The sequence below is a fragment of the Montipora capricornis genome, unplaced genomic scaffold, assembly GCF_036669925.1.
Source record: "Montipora capricornis isolate CH-2021 unplaced genomic scaffold, ASM3666992v2 scaffold_434, whole genome shotgun sequence".
NCBI lineage: Eukaryota > Metazoa > Cnidaria > Anthozoa > Scleractinia > Acroporidae > Montipora > Montipora capricornis.
Window position 1 is genome coordinate 230,001 of NW_027180167.1, and position 15,871 is coordinate 245,871.

Below are 15,871 nucleotides of genomic sequence, written 5' to 3' on the forward strand. Positions count from 1 at the left end.
CTTTTGTTTTGGACTAATTTTAGCATATCGAAATTGGTCTATTGAAAAGCGATCAGTGTCTTTGCAATGACGATTTTCGATTCGAGTGAGCCATCATTGGGTGGGGAAGGGGGGGTCTGAGTCACCTTACTGGACTCACTGAAGTAGCACAAGGAAGACCCAACTACATTTGAGAAATCCCCAGTTAGTCTTTACCATCACAATCTCCAGGTCAGCGGAGTTTGGAAGGTTCTGAGTCACGAAACTGGACACACATCGAAGGAAGATGTACATTTGCTTTAAAATAACCTTAAAATAGAGGTCCCACCGGGATTTGAACTCGGATCGCTGGATTCAAAGTCCAGAGTGCTGACCATTACACCATGGGGCCGGCAACGAGATTAAAGAATGTCTAGTTTGATCAGTTCACCACGTTGACATCAAACAAATAACAATAATAATAATAATAATAATAATAATAATAAATTAGAAGAGATTTGTAGGATAATTCAAATGGCCTTTACAGTCCATTCGACTGTACTGTCCTTACATTGTGAGACTAGATTGTCAACTAGAGAACCAAAGATGAACTGCTGTTTTTTCACTCGGTAAAAGAGCGCGGGCATGAACGACCTTTCTCATGTACCCAATGCCCGAAGAAACACTGCAAAATACAAGAAATATCTATAGGTTCCACCGAGATTTGAACTCGGATCGCTGGATTCAGAGTCCAGAGTGCTGACCATTACACCATGGAACCACCGGCAACAACAGGTATCTCGGACCTCGGACGTTTTTAGTTTGCTTTACTTTCTATTAAATTTGCTCCCATCCTTGCCATCTGGCTGCGCTCCGATTACCTTTGGGAAATATATATAGTGAAATTTTCTCTCCACAAGCATACAACCCGCGCGTGTTTTATCTAACCTACAGGTTATGGAATAAGTCTACATGTGGTTGACAGACCTTCGTTAAGTTTATATTGTTTACAGAAAAGCGTTCGTAAAATTTGTGTTGTTGACAAATTTAAATGGGTTTAGATTTTTTCTAAAGAATTTGAACTGCATTTCGTTCGATTCTATCTGATTTCCTGTCGGGCTTTATTGAAATTAAATGTGGCATTACAAACAACAAAATTCGACCGGTATGATTTTTGACCTGTATATTTAAGAGAACTGGCAGTGTTAACTTCTATTTTACAGTGTTTTATTAATCAATTTGAGCATTAAAGGTTAAACGAACGCTCCGTACGAATGCCTTTACCGTAAGAAAGAAGTCAAATTCAGAAAGCACTCAGACTTACGTGTTTTTCAGAGGTATCTTCCTGTTCGTCTGCCAGAGATCAGTTGCAAAGCTTGTTTAGGTCCCGGATGAAACGTCTCCCAGAACGCGGAAAAGCCTACATTCTTCTGTTCACGATATTTTTTTAAAGTCTACAGCCGGGTCCAAATTCTGCAAGATTTTTATCTTGTCTCTCTTGTAAAGAACCCCTACAACTATTTTCTTGGGCTGTAGACTTGTCACCTCCTCAAACAAAGCCCGCAATATCCTGGAGAAAGCTGCAGGAAAGCCCGAGTGTTTGCATTACTCGTTAAGCTGATTGTACGAAAACTTATACCAACAGCTAGGATATTGGGTGAGGCAGAAACTGTACCTCACGAGACTTCTTCCTTCACTGGACTTAATGATGTCCTCAGGATAAATTTGCTTTGGGAGGCCAAATCAAACTCCAGATCAGTTTACTCCTTTTGCGAACTCCAATGGCGCCAAAATGAAACCAACAAGCGTCACATTGAGAGTGGAGTGGAAACCAACCGGCAACAACAACAACAGGTACCTAGGGCCTCAGGCGTTTTTTAGTTTGCTTTACGTTCTAATAAATTTGCTCCCGTCCTTACCATCTGGCTGCGCTTCGATTACCTTTGGAACATAGTGAAATTTTCTCTCCACAGGTATACAGCTAGCGCGTCGGTGGTATAGTGGTTAGCATAGCTGCCTTCCAAGCAGTTGACCCGGGTTCGATTCCCGGCCGACGCAGGTGCTCGGCATTTTGGCCACGTGTCTTGATCAATATGATCCTGGGGCTACAACCGACAGTGGATTCATTCTAACTGTCCGGGACAAAAAACTCACTTGGCGGCCAATATCAATGGCACACAGTATTGCTGTAGTAGCTAGTTAGCGTCGTTAGAGATTTCCATGAATGATTTGAGGCTCAAGAGTGAAGTGAGCTCAATAAGACTCTGCGCAGGAGTGTCTTGCTTGATAGAAAGTTGCCGCCCCCTCTCTTTCCATAAGAATAGGCCAATTTCAATATATAACAATTCAGTCCGAAACAATTGGCATCATCTCGAGGTTTTGGGGAATAAATGCAAGGATTTGTATGGGTTTATTCCCCAGAGCCTTAACATGATGGCTTTTGTTTTGTTGTAATTTTAGTATATCGAAATTGGTCTATTGAAAAGCGATCAGTGTCTTTGCAATGACGATTTTCGATTCGAGTGAGCCATCATTGGGTGGGGAAGGGGGGGGGGGTCTGAGTCACCTTACTGGACTCACTGAAGTAGCACAAGGAAGACCCAACTACATTTGAAAAATCCCCAGTTAGTCTTTACCATCACAATCTCCAGGTAAGCGGAGTTTGGAAGGTTCTGGGTCACGAGACTGGACACACATCGAAGGAAGATGTACATTTGCTTTAAAATAACCTTAAAATAGAGGTCCCACCGGGATTTGAACTCGGATCGCTGGATTCAAAGTCCAGAGTGCTGACCATTACACCATGGGGCCGGCAACGAGATTAAAGAATGTCTAGTTTGATCAGTTCACCACGTTGACATCAAACAAATAACAATAATAATAATAATAATAATAATAATAATAATAATAATAATAATAATAATAATAATCAGTCCTCTCCTATTTGATGTGGACTCAGCATTGGCCTATTACAGAGCTTAGAGTGATCGACAGAGAGGCGAGAAAGATAATATGTGAGAACGGAGGGAAGCATCCGCTAAGTTCGACGGCTATGTTGTATCTACCCAGGGACAAGGGTGGGCGTGGCCTACGCGCAATTGAGCAAGAATACAAGCTAACAAAAATCAAATCTGCAATTAAGCTGTATGAGAATACAGATCCTACCATGAGGTTAGTTCAGAAGTTTGAAGAGAGGGCGAGTGAGAAGGGATTCACTTCGTTGGTTAAGGAGGCATGCAAGTACGCGGAGGAGCTGGACACGGGTTTGACTTTGAACTATCCGAAACCGTCATGCAGCCCGCGCCAAGCTCCGGATACAGAAATTCTAGGGAAGAAAGTTAAGGTTATTTGAGGAGGACTGTGACTGAGAAGTTACAGGAAGAGATTGAGAGCGAGCAGTGGCATGGTCGCTTTCTGTGTGCACGGTGGCACGACAAAGATCTGAGCATGGATGAGTGTTTTGCTTGGCTACGGGAGTGGCCCTCAGCACCCACCCACACGATTACCGGGGTACTGGAGCTTTACGAACAGCTCACCCCTACTAGAGTGTATACAAAGATCAAAACAGGAACTTCACAAGGAGAGATCACGTGTAGGTTGTGCGGAGGCGCTGCAGAAACTCTTTCGATTGTTCTTGCATGAGGTCCGGCCTTAGCACAGTCCAAGTACTTTGAGCGACACAACGCTGCACTTAAGTTGTTGTTCTTTTAGGGGTGTAAAGACCTGCAGCTAGTGGACTCATTACCACCATGGTACTCGTTAGTGGGACCCAAACAAGTGTACGAATCTCCGGAAGCTCAAGCTTACTGGGATGTACCAGTGTATGCCGAACAAAGCTATGTCAAGGCCAACAGAGTGGACGTCAGATTTGTGGATCACAGGAGGAAACGAGTCTGGGCAGTTGAAATGAGTTGCCCCTGGTTAGACAACCGTGGGAAAAAGGAGAGGGAGAAGACGGAAAAGTATGCTCCACTGCGCTGAGAGTTAAGGAAGCAGTACCCTGGCTATGTCGTGGAACAGTGCAACGTAGTGATTGATTAGATAGGCGGTTGGTCTAAAGATTTAGAGAAAACAATAAAGAAACTTGTGGGCGCTAGAGGAAGGGAGGTTCTCAGAAGGATGCAGAAAGCTATTATCTCAAGTTCGCTTAACATAGCGCGGGCCTTCAAGGCCATCGTCAAATAATCTTACGAACTTTAGAAATTATAGAGTGTTAGAAATTTTAAGGATTTTTTATTTATTTATTTTTAAATTTAAATTTAAATTAGAATTTTAGGATTTAGGATTTTAAGGATTATTATTGTTATGATATATATACATATATATATAATATATATATAGAATGTATTTTATTATTTTAAAACGCTCCTTTATATAGAGACTTATGTTCCGTAAGAGGACATAGGCTACGCTTTGCGCCCTATGTACTTTTAACATTAGAGCATCCATACGTGTATACTGCAGATAATAATAATAATAATAATAAAATTAGAAGAGATTTGTAGGATAATTCAAATGGCCTTTACAGTCCATTCGACTGTACTGTCCTTACATTGTGAGACTAGATTGTCAACTAGAGAACCAAAGATGAACTGCTGTTTTTTCACTCGGTAAAAGAGCGCGGGCATGAACGACCTTTCTCATGTACCCAATGCCCGAAGAAACACTGCAAAATACAAGAAATATCTATAGGTTCCACCGAGAAATGTCTTGCTTGATAGAAAGTTGCCGCCCCCTCCTCTTTCCATAAAAATAGGCCAATTTCAATATATAACAATTCAGTCCGAAACAATTGGCATCATCTCGAGGTTTTGGGGAATAAATGCAAGGATTTGTATGGGTTTATTCCCCAGAGCCTTGACATGATGGCTTTTGTTTTGGACTAATTTTAGTATATCCAAATTGGTCTATTGAAAAGCGATCAGTGTGTCTTTGCAATGACGATTTTCGATTCGAGTGAGCCATCATTGGTTGGGGGGGGGGGGGGGGGGAGGGGGGGGGGGGTCTGAGTCACTTACTGGACTCACTGAAGTAGCACAAGGAAGACCCAACTACATTTGAGAAATCCCCAGTTAGTCTTTACCATCACAATCTCCAGGTCAGCGGAGTTTGGAAGGTTCTGAGTCACGAAACTGGACACACATTGAAGGAAGATGTACATTTGCTTTAAAATAACCCTTAAAATAGAGGTCCCACCGGGATTTGAACTCGGATCGCTGGATTCAAAGTCCAGAGTGCTGACCATTACACCATGGGGCCGGCAACGAGATTAAAGAATGTCTAGTTTGATCAGTTCACCACGTTGACATCATCAAACAAATAAATAATAATAATAATAATAATAATAATAATAATAATAATAAAATAGAAGAGATTTGTAGGATAATTCAAATGGCCATTACAGTCCATTCGACTGTACTGTCCTTACATTGTGAGACTAGATTGTCAACTAGAGAACCAAAGATGAACTGCTGTTTTTTCACTCGGTAAAAGAGCGCGGGCATGAACGACCTTTCTCATGTACCCAATGCCCGAAGAAACACTGCAAAATACAAGAAATATTTATAGGTTCCACCGAGATTTGAACTCGGATCGCTGGATTCAGAGTCCAGAGTGCTGACCATTACACCATGGAACCAACCGGCAACAACAGGTATCTCGGACCTCGGACGTTTTTAGTTTGCTTTACTTTCTATTAAATTTGCTCCCATCCTTGCCATCTGGCTGCGCTCCGATTACCTTTGGGAAATATATATAGTGAAATTTTCTCTCCACAAGCATACAACCCGCGCGTGTTTTATCTAACCTACAGGTTATGGAATAAGTCTACATGTGGTTGACACTGAGACCTTCGTTAAGTTTATATTGTTTATAGAAAAGCGTTCGTAAAATTTTGTTGTTGACAAATTTAAATGGGTTTAGATTTTTTCTAAAGAATTTGAACTGCATTTCGTTCGATTCTATCTGATTTCCTGTCGGGCTTTATTGAAATTAAATGTGGCATTACAAACAACAAAATTCGACCGGTATGATTTTTGACCTGTATATTTAAGAGAACTGGCAGTGATAACTTCTATTTTACAGTGTTTTATTAATCAATTTGAGCATTAAAGGTTAAATGAACGCTCCGTACGAATGCCTTTACCGTAAGAAAGAAGTCAAATTCAGAAAGCACCCAGACTTACGTGTTTTTCAGAGGTATCTTCCTGTTCGTCTGCCAGAGATCAGTTGCAAAGCTTGTTTAGGTCCCGGATGAAACGTCTCCCAGAACGCGGAAAAGCCTACATTCTTCTGTTCACGATATTTTTTTAAAGTCTACAGCCGGGTCCAAATTCTGCAAGATTTTATCTTGTCTCTCTTGTGAAGAACCCCTACAACTATTTTCTTGGGCTGTAGACTTGTTACCTCCTCAAACAAAGCCCGCAATATCCTGGAGAAAGCTGCAGGAAAGCCCGAGTGTTTGCATTACTCGTTAAGCTGATTGTACGAAAACTTATACCAACAGCTAGGATATTGGGTGAGGCAGAAACTGTACCTCACGAGACTTCTTCCTTCACCGGACTTAATGATGTCCTCAGGAAAACTTTGCTTTGGGAGGCCAAATCAAACTCCAGATCAGTTTACTCCTTTTGCGAACTCCAATGGCGCCAAAATGAAACCAACAAGCGTCACATTGAGAGTGGATTGGAAACCAACCGGCAACAACAAACACACAGTACCTAGGGCCTCAGGCGTTTTTTAGTTTGCTTTACGTTCTAATAAATTTGCTCCCGTCCTTGCCATCTGGCTGCGCTCCGATTACCTTTGAAACATAGAGAAATTTTCTCTCCACAAATATACAGCTAGCGCGTCGGTGGTATAGTGGTTAGCATAGCTGCCTTCCAAGCAGTTGACCCGGGTTCGATTCCCGGCCGACGCAGGTGCTCGGCATTTTGGCCACGTGTCTTGATCAATATGATCCTGGGGCTACAACCGACAGTGGATTCATTCTAACTGTCCGGGACAAAAAAAATCACTTGACGGCCAATATCAATGGCACACAGTATTGCTGTAGTAGCTAGTTAGCGTCGTTAGAGATTTCCATGAATGATTTGAGGCTTAAGAGTGAAGTGAGCTCAATAATACTCTGCGCAGGAATGTCTTGCTTGATAGAAAGTTGCCGCCCCCTCCTCTTTCCATAAAAATAGGCCAATTTCAATATATAACAATTCAGTCCGAAACAATTGGCATCATCTCGAGGTTTTGGGGAATAAATGCAAGGATTTGTATGGGTTTATTCCCCAGAGCCTTGACATGATGGCTTTTGTTTTGGACTAATTTTAGTATATCCAAATTGGTCTATTGAAAAGCGATCAGTGTGTCTTTGCAATGACGATTTTCGATTCGAGTGAGCCCATCATTGGGTTGGGGGGGAGGGGGGGGGAAGGGGGGGGGGGGGTCTGAGTCACCTTACTGGACTCACTGAAGTAGCACAAGGAAGACCCAACTACATTTGAGAAATCCCCAGTTAGTCTTTACCATCACAATCTCCAGGTCAGCGGAGTTTGGAAGGTTCTGAGTCACGAAACTGGACACACATTGAAGGAAGATGTACATTTGCTTTAAAATAACCTAAAATAGAGGTCCCACCGGGATTTGAACTCGGATCGCTGGATTCAAAGTCCAGAGTGCTGACCATTACACCATGGGGCCGGCAACGAGATTAAAGAATGTCTAGTTTGATCAGTTCACCACGTTGACATCAAACAAATAAATAATAATAATAATAATAATAATCATAATAATAAAATTAGAAGAGATTTGTAGGATAATTCAAATGGCCATTACAGTCCATTCGACTGTACTGTCCTTACATTGTGAGACTAGATTGTCAACTAGAGAACCAAAGATGAACTGCTGTTTTTTCACTCGGTAAAAGAGCGCGGGCATGAACGACCTTTCTCATGTACCCAATGCCCGAAGAAACACTGCAAAATACAAGAAATATTTATAGGTTCCACCGAGATTTGAACTCGGATCGCTGGATTCAGAGTCCAGAGTGCTGACCATTACACCATGGAACCAACGGCAACAACAGGTATCTCGGACCTCGGACGTTTTTAGTTTGCTTTACTTTCTATTAAATTTGCTCCCATCCTTGCCATCTGGCTGCGCTCCGATTACCTTTGGGAAATATCTATAGTGAAATTTTCTCTCCACAAGCATACAACCCGCGCGTGTTTTATCTAACCTACAGGTTATGGAATAAGTCTACATGTGGTTGACAGACCTTCGTTAAGTTTATATTGTTTACAGAAAAGCGTTCGTAAAATTTGTGTTGTTGACAAATTTAAATGGGTTTAGATTTTTTCTAAAGAATTTGAACTGCATTTCGTTCGATTCTATCTGATTTCCTGTCGGGCTTTATTGAAATTAAATGTGGCATTACAAACAACAAAATTCGACCGGTATGATTTTTGACCTGTATATTTAAGAGAACTGGCAGTGTTAACTTCTATTTTACAGTGTTTTATTAATCAATTTGAGCATTAAAGGTTAAACGAACGCTCCGTACGAATGCCTTTACCGTAAGAAAGAAGTCAAATTCAGAAAGCACTCAGACTTACGTGTTTTTCAGAGGTATCTTCCTGTTCGTCTGCCAGAGATCAGTTGCAAAGCTTGTTTAGGTCCCGGATGAAACGTCTCCCAGAACGCGGAAAAGCCTACATTCTTCTGTTCACGATATTTTTTTAAAGTCTACAGCCGGGTCCAAATTCTGCAAGATTTTTATCTTGTCTCTCTTGTAAAGAACCCCTACAACTATTTTCTTGGGCTGTAGACTTGTCACCTCCTCAAACAAAGCCCGCAATATCCTGGAGAAAGCTGCAGGAAAGCCCGAGTGTTTGCATTACTCGTTAAGCTGATTGTACGAAAACTTATACCAACAGCTAGGATATTGGGTGAGGCAGAAACTAAACCTCACGAGACTTCTTCCTTCACCGGACTTAATGATGTCCTCCGGAAAACTTTGCTTTGGGAGGCCAAATCAAACTCCAGATCAGTTTACTCCTTTTGCGAACTCCAATGGCGCCAAAATGAAACCAACAAGCGTCACATTGAGAGTGGAGTGGAAACCAACCGGCAACAACAACAACAGGTACCTAGGGCCTCAGGCGTTTTTTAGTTTGCTTTACGTTCTAATAAATTTGCTCCCGTCCTTACCATCTGGCTGCGCTTCGATTACCTTTGGAACATAGTGAAATTTTCTCTCCACAGGTATACAGCTAGCGCGTCGGTGGTATAGTGGTTAGCATAGCTGCCTTCCAAGCAGTTGACCCGGGTTCGATTCCCGGCCGACGCAGGTGCTCGGCATTTTGGCCACGTGTCTTGATCAATATGATCCTGGGGCTACAACCGACAGTGGATTCATTCTAACTGTCCGGGACAAAAAACTCACTTGGCGGCCAATATCAATGGCACACAGTATTGCTGTAGTAGCTAGTTAGCGTCGTTAGAGATTTCCATGAATGATTTGAGGCTCAAGAGTGAAGTGAGCTCAATAATACGCTGCGCAGTCTTGCTTGATAGAAAGTTGCCGCCCCCTCTCTTTCCATAAGAATAGGCCAATTTCAATATATAACAATTCAGTCCGAACCAATTGGCATCATCTCGAGGTTTTGGGGAATAAATGCAAGGATTTGTATGGGTTTATTCCCCAGAGCCTTAACATGATGGCTTTTGTTTTGGACTAATTTTAGTATATCGAAATTGGTCTATTGAAAAGCGATCAGTGTCTTTGCAATGACGATTTTCGATTCGAGTGAGCCATCATTGGGTGGGGAAGGGGGGTCTGAGTCACCTTACTGGACTCACTGAAGTAGCACAAGGAAGACCCAACTACATTTGAGAAATCCCCAGTTAGTCTTTACCATCACAATCTCCAGGTCAGCGGAGTTTGGAAGGTTCTGAGTCACGAAACTGGACACACATCGAAGGAAGATGTACATTTGCTTTAAAATAACCTTAAAATAGAGGTCCCACCGGGATTTGAACTCGGATCGCTGGATTCAAAGTCCAGAGTGCTGACCATTACACCATGGGGCCGGCAACGAGATTAAAGAATGTCTAGTTTGATCAGTTCACCACGTTGACATCAAACAAATAACAATAATAATAATAATAATAATAATAATAAAATTAGAAGAGATTTGTAGGATAATTCAAATGGCCTTTACAGTCCATTCGACTGTACTGTCCTTACATTGTGAGACTAGATTGTCAACTAGAGAACCAAAGATGAACTGCTGTTTTTTCACTCGGTAAAAGAGCGCGGGCATGAACGACCCTTCCCATGTACCCAATGCCCGAAGAAACACTGCAAAATACAAGAAATATCTATAGGTTCCACCGAGATTTGAACTCGGATCGCTGGATTCAGAGTCCAGAGTGCTGACCATTACACCATGGAACCACCGGCAACAACAGGTATCTCGGACCTCGGACGTTTTTAGTTTGCTTTACTTTCTATTAAATTTGCTCCCACCCTTGCCATCTGGCTGCGCTCCGATTACCTTTGGGAAATATCTATAGTGAAATTTTGTCTCCACAAGCATACAACCCGCGCGTGTGTTATCTAGCCTACAGGTTATGGAATAAGTCTACATGTGGTTGACAGACCTTCGTTAAGTTTATATTGTTTACAGAAAAGCGTTCGTAAAATTTGTTGTTGACAAATTTAAATGGGTTTAGATTTTTTCTAAAGAATTTGAACTGCATTTCGTTCGATTCTATCTGATTTCCTGTCGGGCTTTATTGAAATTAAATGTGGCATTACAAACAACAAAATTCGACCGGTATGATTTTTGACCTGTATATTTAAGAGAACTGGCAGTGTTAACTTCTATTTTACAGTGTTTTATTAATCAATTTGAGCATTAAAGGTTAAACGAACGCTCCGTACGAATGCCTTTACCGTAAGAAAGAAGTCAAATTCAGAAAGCACTCAGACTTACGTGTTTTTCAGAGGTATCTTCCTGTTCGTCTGCCAGAGATCAGTTGCAAAGCTTGTTTAGGTCCCGGATGAAACGTCTCCCAGAACGCGGAAAAGCCTACATTCTTCTGTTCACGATATTTTTTTAAAGTCTACAGCCGGGTCCAAATTCTGCAAGATTTTTATCTTGTCTCTCTTGTAAAGAACCCCTACAACTATTTTCTTGGGCTGTAGACTTGTCACCTCCTCAAACAAAGCCCGCAATATCCTGGAGAAAGCTGCAGGAAAGCCCGAGTGTTTGCATTACTCGTTAAGCTGATTGTACGAAAACTTATACCAACAGCTAGGATATTGGGTGAGGCAGAAACTAAACCTCACGAGACTTCTTCCTTCACTGGACTTAATGATGTCCTCCGGAAAACTTTGCTTTGGGAGGCCAAATCAAACTCCAGATCAGTTTACTCCTTTTGCGAACTCCAATGGCGCCAAAATGAAACCAACAAGCGTCACATTGAGAGTGGAGTGGAAACCAACCGGCAACAACAACAACAGGTACCTAGGGCCTCAGGCGTTTTTTAGTTTGCTTTACGTTCTAATAAATTTGCTCCCGTCCTTACCATCTGGCTGCGCTTCGATTACCTTTGGAACATAGTGAAATTTTCTCTCCACAGGTATACAGCTAGCGCGTCGGTGGTATAGTGGTTAGCATAGCTGCCTTCCAAGCAGTTGACCCGGGTTCGATTCCCGGCCGACGCAGGAGCTCTGCAATTTGGCCACGTGACTTGATCAATATGATCCTGGGGCTACAACCGACAGTGGATTCATTCTAACTGTCCGGGACAAAAAACTCACTTGGCGGCCAATATCAATGGCACACAGTATTGCTGTAGTAGCTAGTTAGCGTCGTTAGAGATTTCCATGAATGATTTGAGGCTCAAGAGTGAAGTGAGCTCAATAATACTCTGCGCAGGAGTGTCTTGCTTGATAGAAAGTTGCCGCCCCCTCTCTTTCCATAAGAATAGGCCAATTTCAATATATAACAATTCAGTCCGAAACAATTGGCATCATCTCGAGGTTTTGGGGAATAAATGCAAGGATTTGTATGGGTTTATTCCCCAGAGCCTTAACATGATGGCTTTTTTTTTTGACTTATTTTATTATATCTAAATTGGTATATTGAAAAGCGATCAGTTTCTTTGCAATGACTATTTTCGATTCGAGTGAGCCATCATTGGGTGGGGAGGGGGGGGGGGGTCTGAGTCACCTTACTGGACTCACTGAAGTAGCACAAGGAAGACACAACTACATTTGAGAAATCCCCAGTTAGTCTTTACCATCACAATCTCCAGGTCAGCGGAGTTTGGAAGGTTCTGAGTCACGAAACTGGACACACATCGAAGGAAGATGTACATTTGCTTTAAAATAACCTTAAAATAGAGGTCCCACCGGGATTTGAACTCGGATCGCTGGATTCAAAGTCCAGAGTGCTGACCATTACACCATGGGGCCGGCAACGAGATTAAAGAATGTCTAGTTTGATCAGTTCACCACGTTGACATCAAACAAATAACAATAATAATAATAATAATAATAATAATAATAATAATAAAATTAGAAGAGATTTGTAGGATAATTCAAATGGCCTTTACAGTCCATTCGACTGTACTGTCCTTACATTGTGAGACTAGATTGTCAACTAGAGAACCAAAGATGAACTGCTGTTTTTTCACTCGGTAAAAGAGCGCGGGCATGAACGACCTTTCTCATGTACCCAATGCCCGAAGAAACACTGCAAAATACAAGAAATATCTATAGGTTCCACCGAGATTTGAACTCGGATCGCTGGATTCAGAGTCCAGAGTGCTGACCATTACACCATGGAACCACCGGCAACAACAGGTATCTCGGACCTCGGACGTTTTTAGTTTGCTTTACTTTCTATTAAATTTGCTCCCATCCTTGCCATCTGGCTGCGCTCCGATTACCTTTGGGAAATATATATAGTGAAATTTTCTCTCCACAAGCATACAACCCGCGCGTGTTTTATCTAACCTACAGGTTATGGAATAAGTCTACATGTGGTTGACAGACCTTCGTTAAGTTTATATTGTTTACAGAAAAGCGTTCGTAAAATTTGTGTTGTTGACAAATTTAAATGGGTTTAGATTTTTTCTAAAGAATTTGAACTGCATTTCGTTCGATTCTATCTGATTTCCTGTCGGGCTTTATTGAAATTAAATGTGGCATTACAAACAACAAAATTCGACCGGTATGATTTTTGACCTGTATATTTAAGAGAACTGGCAGTGTTAACTTCTATTTTACAGTGTTTTATTAATCAATTTGAGCATTAAAGGTTAAACGAACGCTCCGTACGAATGCCTTTACCGTAAGAAAGAAGTCAAATTCAGAAAGCACTCAGACTTACGTGTTTTTCAGAGGTATCTTCCTGTTCGTCTGCCAGAGATCAGTTGCAAAGCTTGTTTAGGTCCCGGATGAAACGTCTCCCAGAACGCGGAAAAGCCTACATTCTTCTGTTCACGATATTTTTTTAAAGTCTACAGCCGGGTCCAAATTCTGCAAGATTTTTATCTTGTCTCTCTTGTAAAGAACCCCTACAACTATTTTCTTGGGCTGTAGACTTGTCACCTCCTCAAACAAAGCCCGCAATATCCTGGAGAAAGCTGCAGGAAAGCCCGAGTGTTTGCATTACTCGTTAAGCTGATTGTACGAAAACTTATACCAACAGCTAGGATATTGGGTGAGGCAGAAACTGTACCTCACGAGACTTCTTCCTTCACTGGACTTAATGATGTCCTCCGGAAAACTTTGCTTTGGGAGGCCAAATCAAACTCCAGATCAGTTTACTCCTTTTGCGAACTCCAATGGCGCCAAAATGAAACCAACAAGCGTCACATTGAGAGTGGAGTGGAAACCAACCGGCAACAACAACAACAGGTACCTAGGGCCTCAGGCGTTTTTTAGTTTGCTTTACGTTCTAATAAATTTGCTCCCGTCCTTACCATCTGGCTGCGCTTCGATTACCTTTGGAACATAGTGAAATTTTCTCTCCACAGGTATACAGCTAGCGCGTCGGTGGTATAGTGGTTAGCATAGCTGCCTTCCAAGCAGTTGACCCGGGTTCGATTCCCGGCCGACGCAGGTGCTCGGCATTTTGGCCACGTGTCTTGATCAATATGATCCTGGGGCTACAACCGACAGTGGATTCATTCTAACTGTCCGGGACAAAAAACTCACTTGGCGGCCAATATCAATGGCACACAGTATTGCTGTAGTAGCTAGTTAGCGTCGTTAGAGATTTCCATGAATGATTTGAGGCTCAAGAGTGAAGTGAGCTCAATAATACTCTGCGCAGGAGTGTCTTGCTTGATAGAAAGTTGCCGCCCCCTCTCTTTCCATAAGAATAGGCCAATTTCAATATATAACAATTCAGTCCGAAACAATTGGCATCATCTCGAGGTTTTGGGGAATAAATGCAAGGATTTGTATGGGTTTATTCCCCAGAGCCTTAACATGATGGCTTTTGTTTTGGACTAATTTTAGCATATCGAAATTGGTCTATTGAAAAGCGATCAGTGTCTTTGCAATGACGATTTTCGATTCGAGTGAGCCATCATTGGGTGGGGAAGGGGGGGTCTGAGTCACCTTACTGGACTCACTGAAGTAGCACAAGGAAGACCCAACTACATTTGAGAAATCCCCAGTTAGTCTTTACCATCACAATCTCCAGGTCAGCGGAGTTTGGAAGGTTCTGAGTCACGAAACTGGACACACATCGAAGGAAGATGTACATTTGCTTTAAAATAACCTTAAAATAGAGGTCCCACCGGGATTTGAACTCGGATCGCTGGATTCAAAGTCCAGAGTGCTGACCATTACACCATGGGGCCGGCAACGAGATTAAAGAATGTCTAGTTTGATCAGTTCACCACGTTGACATCAAACAAATAACAATAATAATAATAATAATAATAATAATAATAAAATTAGAAGAGATTTGTAGGATAATTCAAATGGCCTTTACAGTCCATTCGACTGTACTGTCCTTACATTGTGAGACTAGATTGTCAACTAGAGAACCAAAGATGAACTGCTGTTTTTTCACTCGGTAAAAGAGCGCGGGCATGAACGACCTTTCTCATGTACCCAATGCCCGAAGAAACACTGCAAAATACAAGAAATATCTATAGGTTCCACCGAGATTTGAACTCGGATCGCTGGATTCAGAGTCCAGAGTGCTGACCATTACACCATGGAACCAACCGGCAACAACAGGTATCTCGGACCTCGGACGTTTTTAGTTTGCTTTACTTTCTATTAAATTTGCTCCCATCCTTGCCATCTGGCTGCGCTCCGATTACCTTTGGGAAATATATATAGTGAAATTTTCTCTCCACAAGCATACAACCCGCGCGTGTTTTATCTAACCTACAGGTTATGGAATAAGTCTACATGTGGTTGACAGACCTTCGTTAAGTTTATATTGTTTACAGAAAAGCGTTCGTAAAATTTGTGTTGTTGACAAATTTAAATGGGTTTAGATTTTTTCTAAAGAATTTGAACTGCATTTCGTTCGATTCTATCTGATTTCCTGTCGGGCTTTATTGAAATTAAATGTGGCATTACAAACAACAAAATTCGACCGGTATGATTTTTGACCTGTATATTTAAGAGAACTGGCAGTGTTAACTTCTATTTTACAGTGTTTTATTAATCAATTTGAGCATTAAAGGTTAAACGAACGCTCCGTACGAATGCCTTTACCGTAAGAAAGAAGTCAAATTCAGAAAGCACTCAGACTTACGTGTTTTTCAGAGGTATCTTCCTGTTCGTCTGCCAGAGATCAGTTGCAAAGCTTGTTTAGGTCCCGGATGAAACGTCTCCCAGAACGCGGAAAAGCCTACATTCTTCTGTTCACGATAT

General features: G+C 41.8%; 18 non-coding genes across 18 annotated transcripts; 5 read left to right on the plus strand and 13 right to left on the minus strand.

Moving 5' to 3' along the window:
• Window positions 1-298: 298 nt before the first annotated feature.
• Trnaq-uug (transfer RNA glutamine (anticodon UUG)) lies at window positions 299-370 on the minus strand. The gene has a single exon. It is a non-coding gene; the product is annotated as a tRNA-Gln (tRNA).
• Window positions 371-667: 297 nt separating this feature from the next.
• Trnaq-cug (transfer RNA glutamine (anticodon CUG)) lies at window positions 668-739 on the minus strand. The gene has a single exon. It is a non-coding gene; the product is annotated as a tRNA-Gln (tRNA).
• Window positions 740-1,944: 1,205 nt separating this feature from the next.
• On the plus strand, window positions 1,945-2,016 carry Trnag-ucc (transfer RNA glycine (anticodon UCC)). The gene has a single exon. It is a non-coding gene; the product is annotated as a tRNA-Gly (tRNA).
• A 681-nt stretch (window positions 2,017-2,697) lies between these two features.
• Trnaq-uug (transfer RNA glutamine (anticodon UUG)) lies at window positions 2,698-2,769 on the minus strand. Its single transcript has one exon. It is a non-coding gene; the product is annotated as a tRNA-Gln (tRNA).
• A 2,376-nt stretch (window positions 2,770-5,145) lies between these two features.
• Trnaq-uug (transfer RNA glutamine (anticodon UUG)) lies at window positions 5,146-5,217 on the minus strand. The gene has a single exon. It is a non-coding gene; the product is annotated as a tRNA-Gln (tRNA).
• A 307-nt stretch (window positions 5,218-5,524) lies between these two features.
• On the minus strand, window positions 5,525-5,596 carry Trnaq-cug (transfer RNA glutamine (anticodon CUG)). Its single transcript has one exon. It is a non-coding gene; the product is annotated as a tRNA-Gln (tRNA).
• Window positions 5,597-6,805: 1,209 nt separating this feature from the next.
• Trnag-ucc (transfer RNA glycine (anticodon UCC)) lies at window positions 6,806-6,877 on the plus strand. The gene has a single exon. It is a non-coding gene; the product is annotated as a tRNA-Gly (tRNA).
• Window positions 6,878-7,578: 701 nt separating this feature from the next.
• On the minus strand, window positions 7,579-7,650 carry Trnaq-uug (transfer RNA glutamine (anticodon UUG)). Its single transcript has one exon. It is a non-coding gene; the product is annotated as a tRNA-Gln (tRNA).
• A 299-nt stretch (window positions 7,651-7,949) lies between these two features.
• Window positions 7,950-8,021, minus strand: Trnaq-cug (transfer RNA glutamine (anticodon CUG)). The gene has a single exon. It is a non-coding gene; the product is annotated as a tRNA-Gln (tRNA).
• Window positions 8,022-9,226: 1,205 nt separating this feature from the next.
• On the plus strand, window positions 9,227-9,298 carry Trnag-ucc (transfer RNA glycine (anticodon UCC)). Its single transcript has one exon. It is a non-coding gene; the product is annotated as a tRNA-Gly (tRNA).
• Window positions 9,299-9,969: 671 nt separating this feature from the next.
• Window positions 9,970-10,041, minus strand: Trnaq-uug (transfer RNA glutamine (anticodon UUG)). The gene has a single exon. It is a non-coding gene; the product is annotated as a tRNA-Gln (tRNA).
• A 295-nt stretch (window positions 10,042-10,336) lies between these two features.
• Window positions 10,337-10,408, minus strand: Trnaq-cug (transfer RNA glutamine (anticodon CUG)). Its single transcript has one exon. It is a non-coding gene; the product is annotated as a tRNA-Gln (tRNA).
• A 1,203-nt stretch (window positions 10,409-11,611) lies between these two features.
• Window positions 11,612-11,683, plus strand: Trnag-ucc (transfer RNA glycine (anticodon UCC)). The gene has a single exon. It is a non-coding gene; the product is annotated as a tRNA-Gly (tRNA).
• Window positions 11,684-12,364: 681 nt separating this feature from the next.
• Window positions 12,365-12,436, minus strand: Trnaq-uug (transfer RNA glutamine (anticodon UUG)). The gene has a single exon. It is a non-coding gene; the product is annotated as a tRNA-Gln (tRNA).
• Window positions 12,437-12,740: 304 nt separating this feature from the next.
• Trnaq-cug (transfer RNA glutamine (anticodon CUG)) lies at window positions 12,741-12,812 on the minus strand. Its single transcript has one exon. It is a non-coding gene; the product is annotated as a tRNA-Gln (tRNA).
• A 1,205-nt stretch (window positions 12,813-14,017) lies between these two features.
• Trnag-ucc (transfer RNA glycine (anticodon UCC)) lies at window positions 14,018-14,089 on the plus strand. Its single transcript has one exon. It is a non-coding gene; the product is annotated as a tRNA-Gly (tRNA).
• Window positions 14,090-14,766: 677 nt separating this feature from the next.
• Window positions 14,767-14,838, minus strand: Trnaq-uug (transfer RNA glutamine (anticodon UUG)). Its single transcript has one exon. It is a non-coding gene; the product is annotated as a tRNA-Gln (tRNA).
• Window positions 14,839-15,136: 298 nt separating this feature from the next.
• Trnaq-cug (transfer RNA glutamine (anticodon CUG)) lies at window positions 15,137-15,208 on the minus strand. Its single transcript has one exon. It is a non-coding gene; the product is annotated as a tRNA-Gln (tRNA).
• Between the last annotated feature and the right edge of the window lie 663 nt (window positions 15,209-15,871).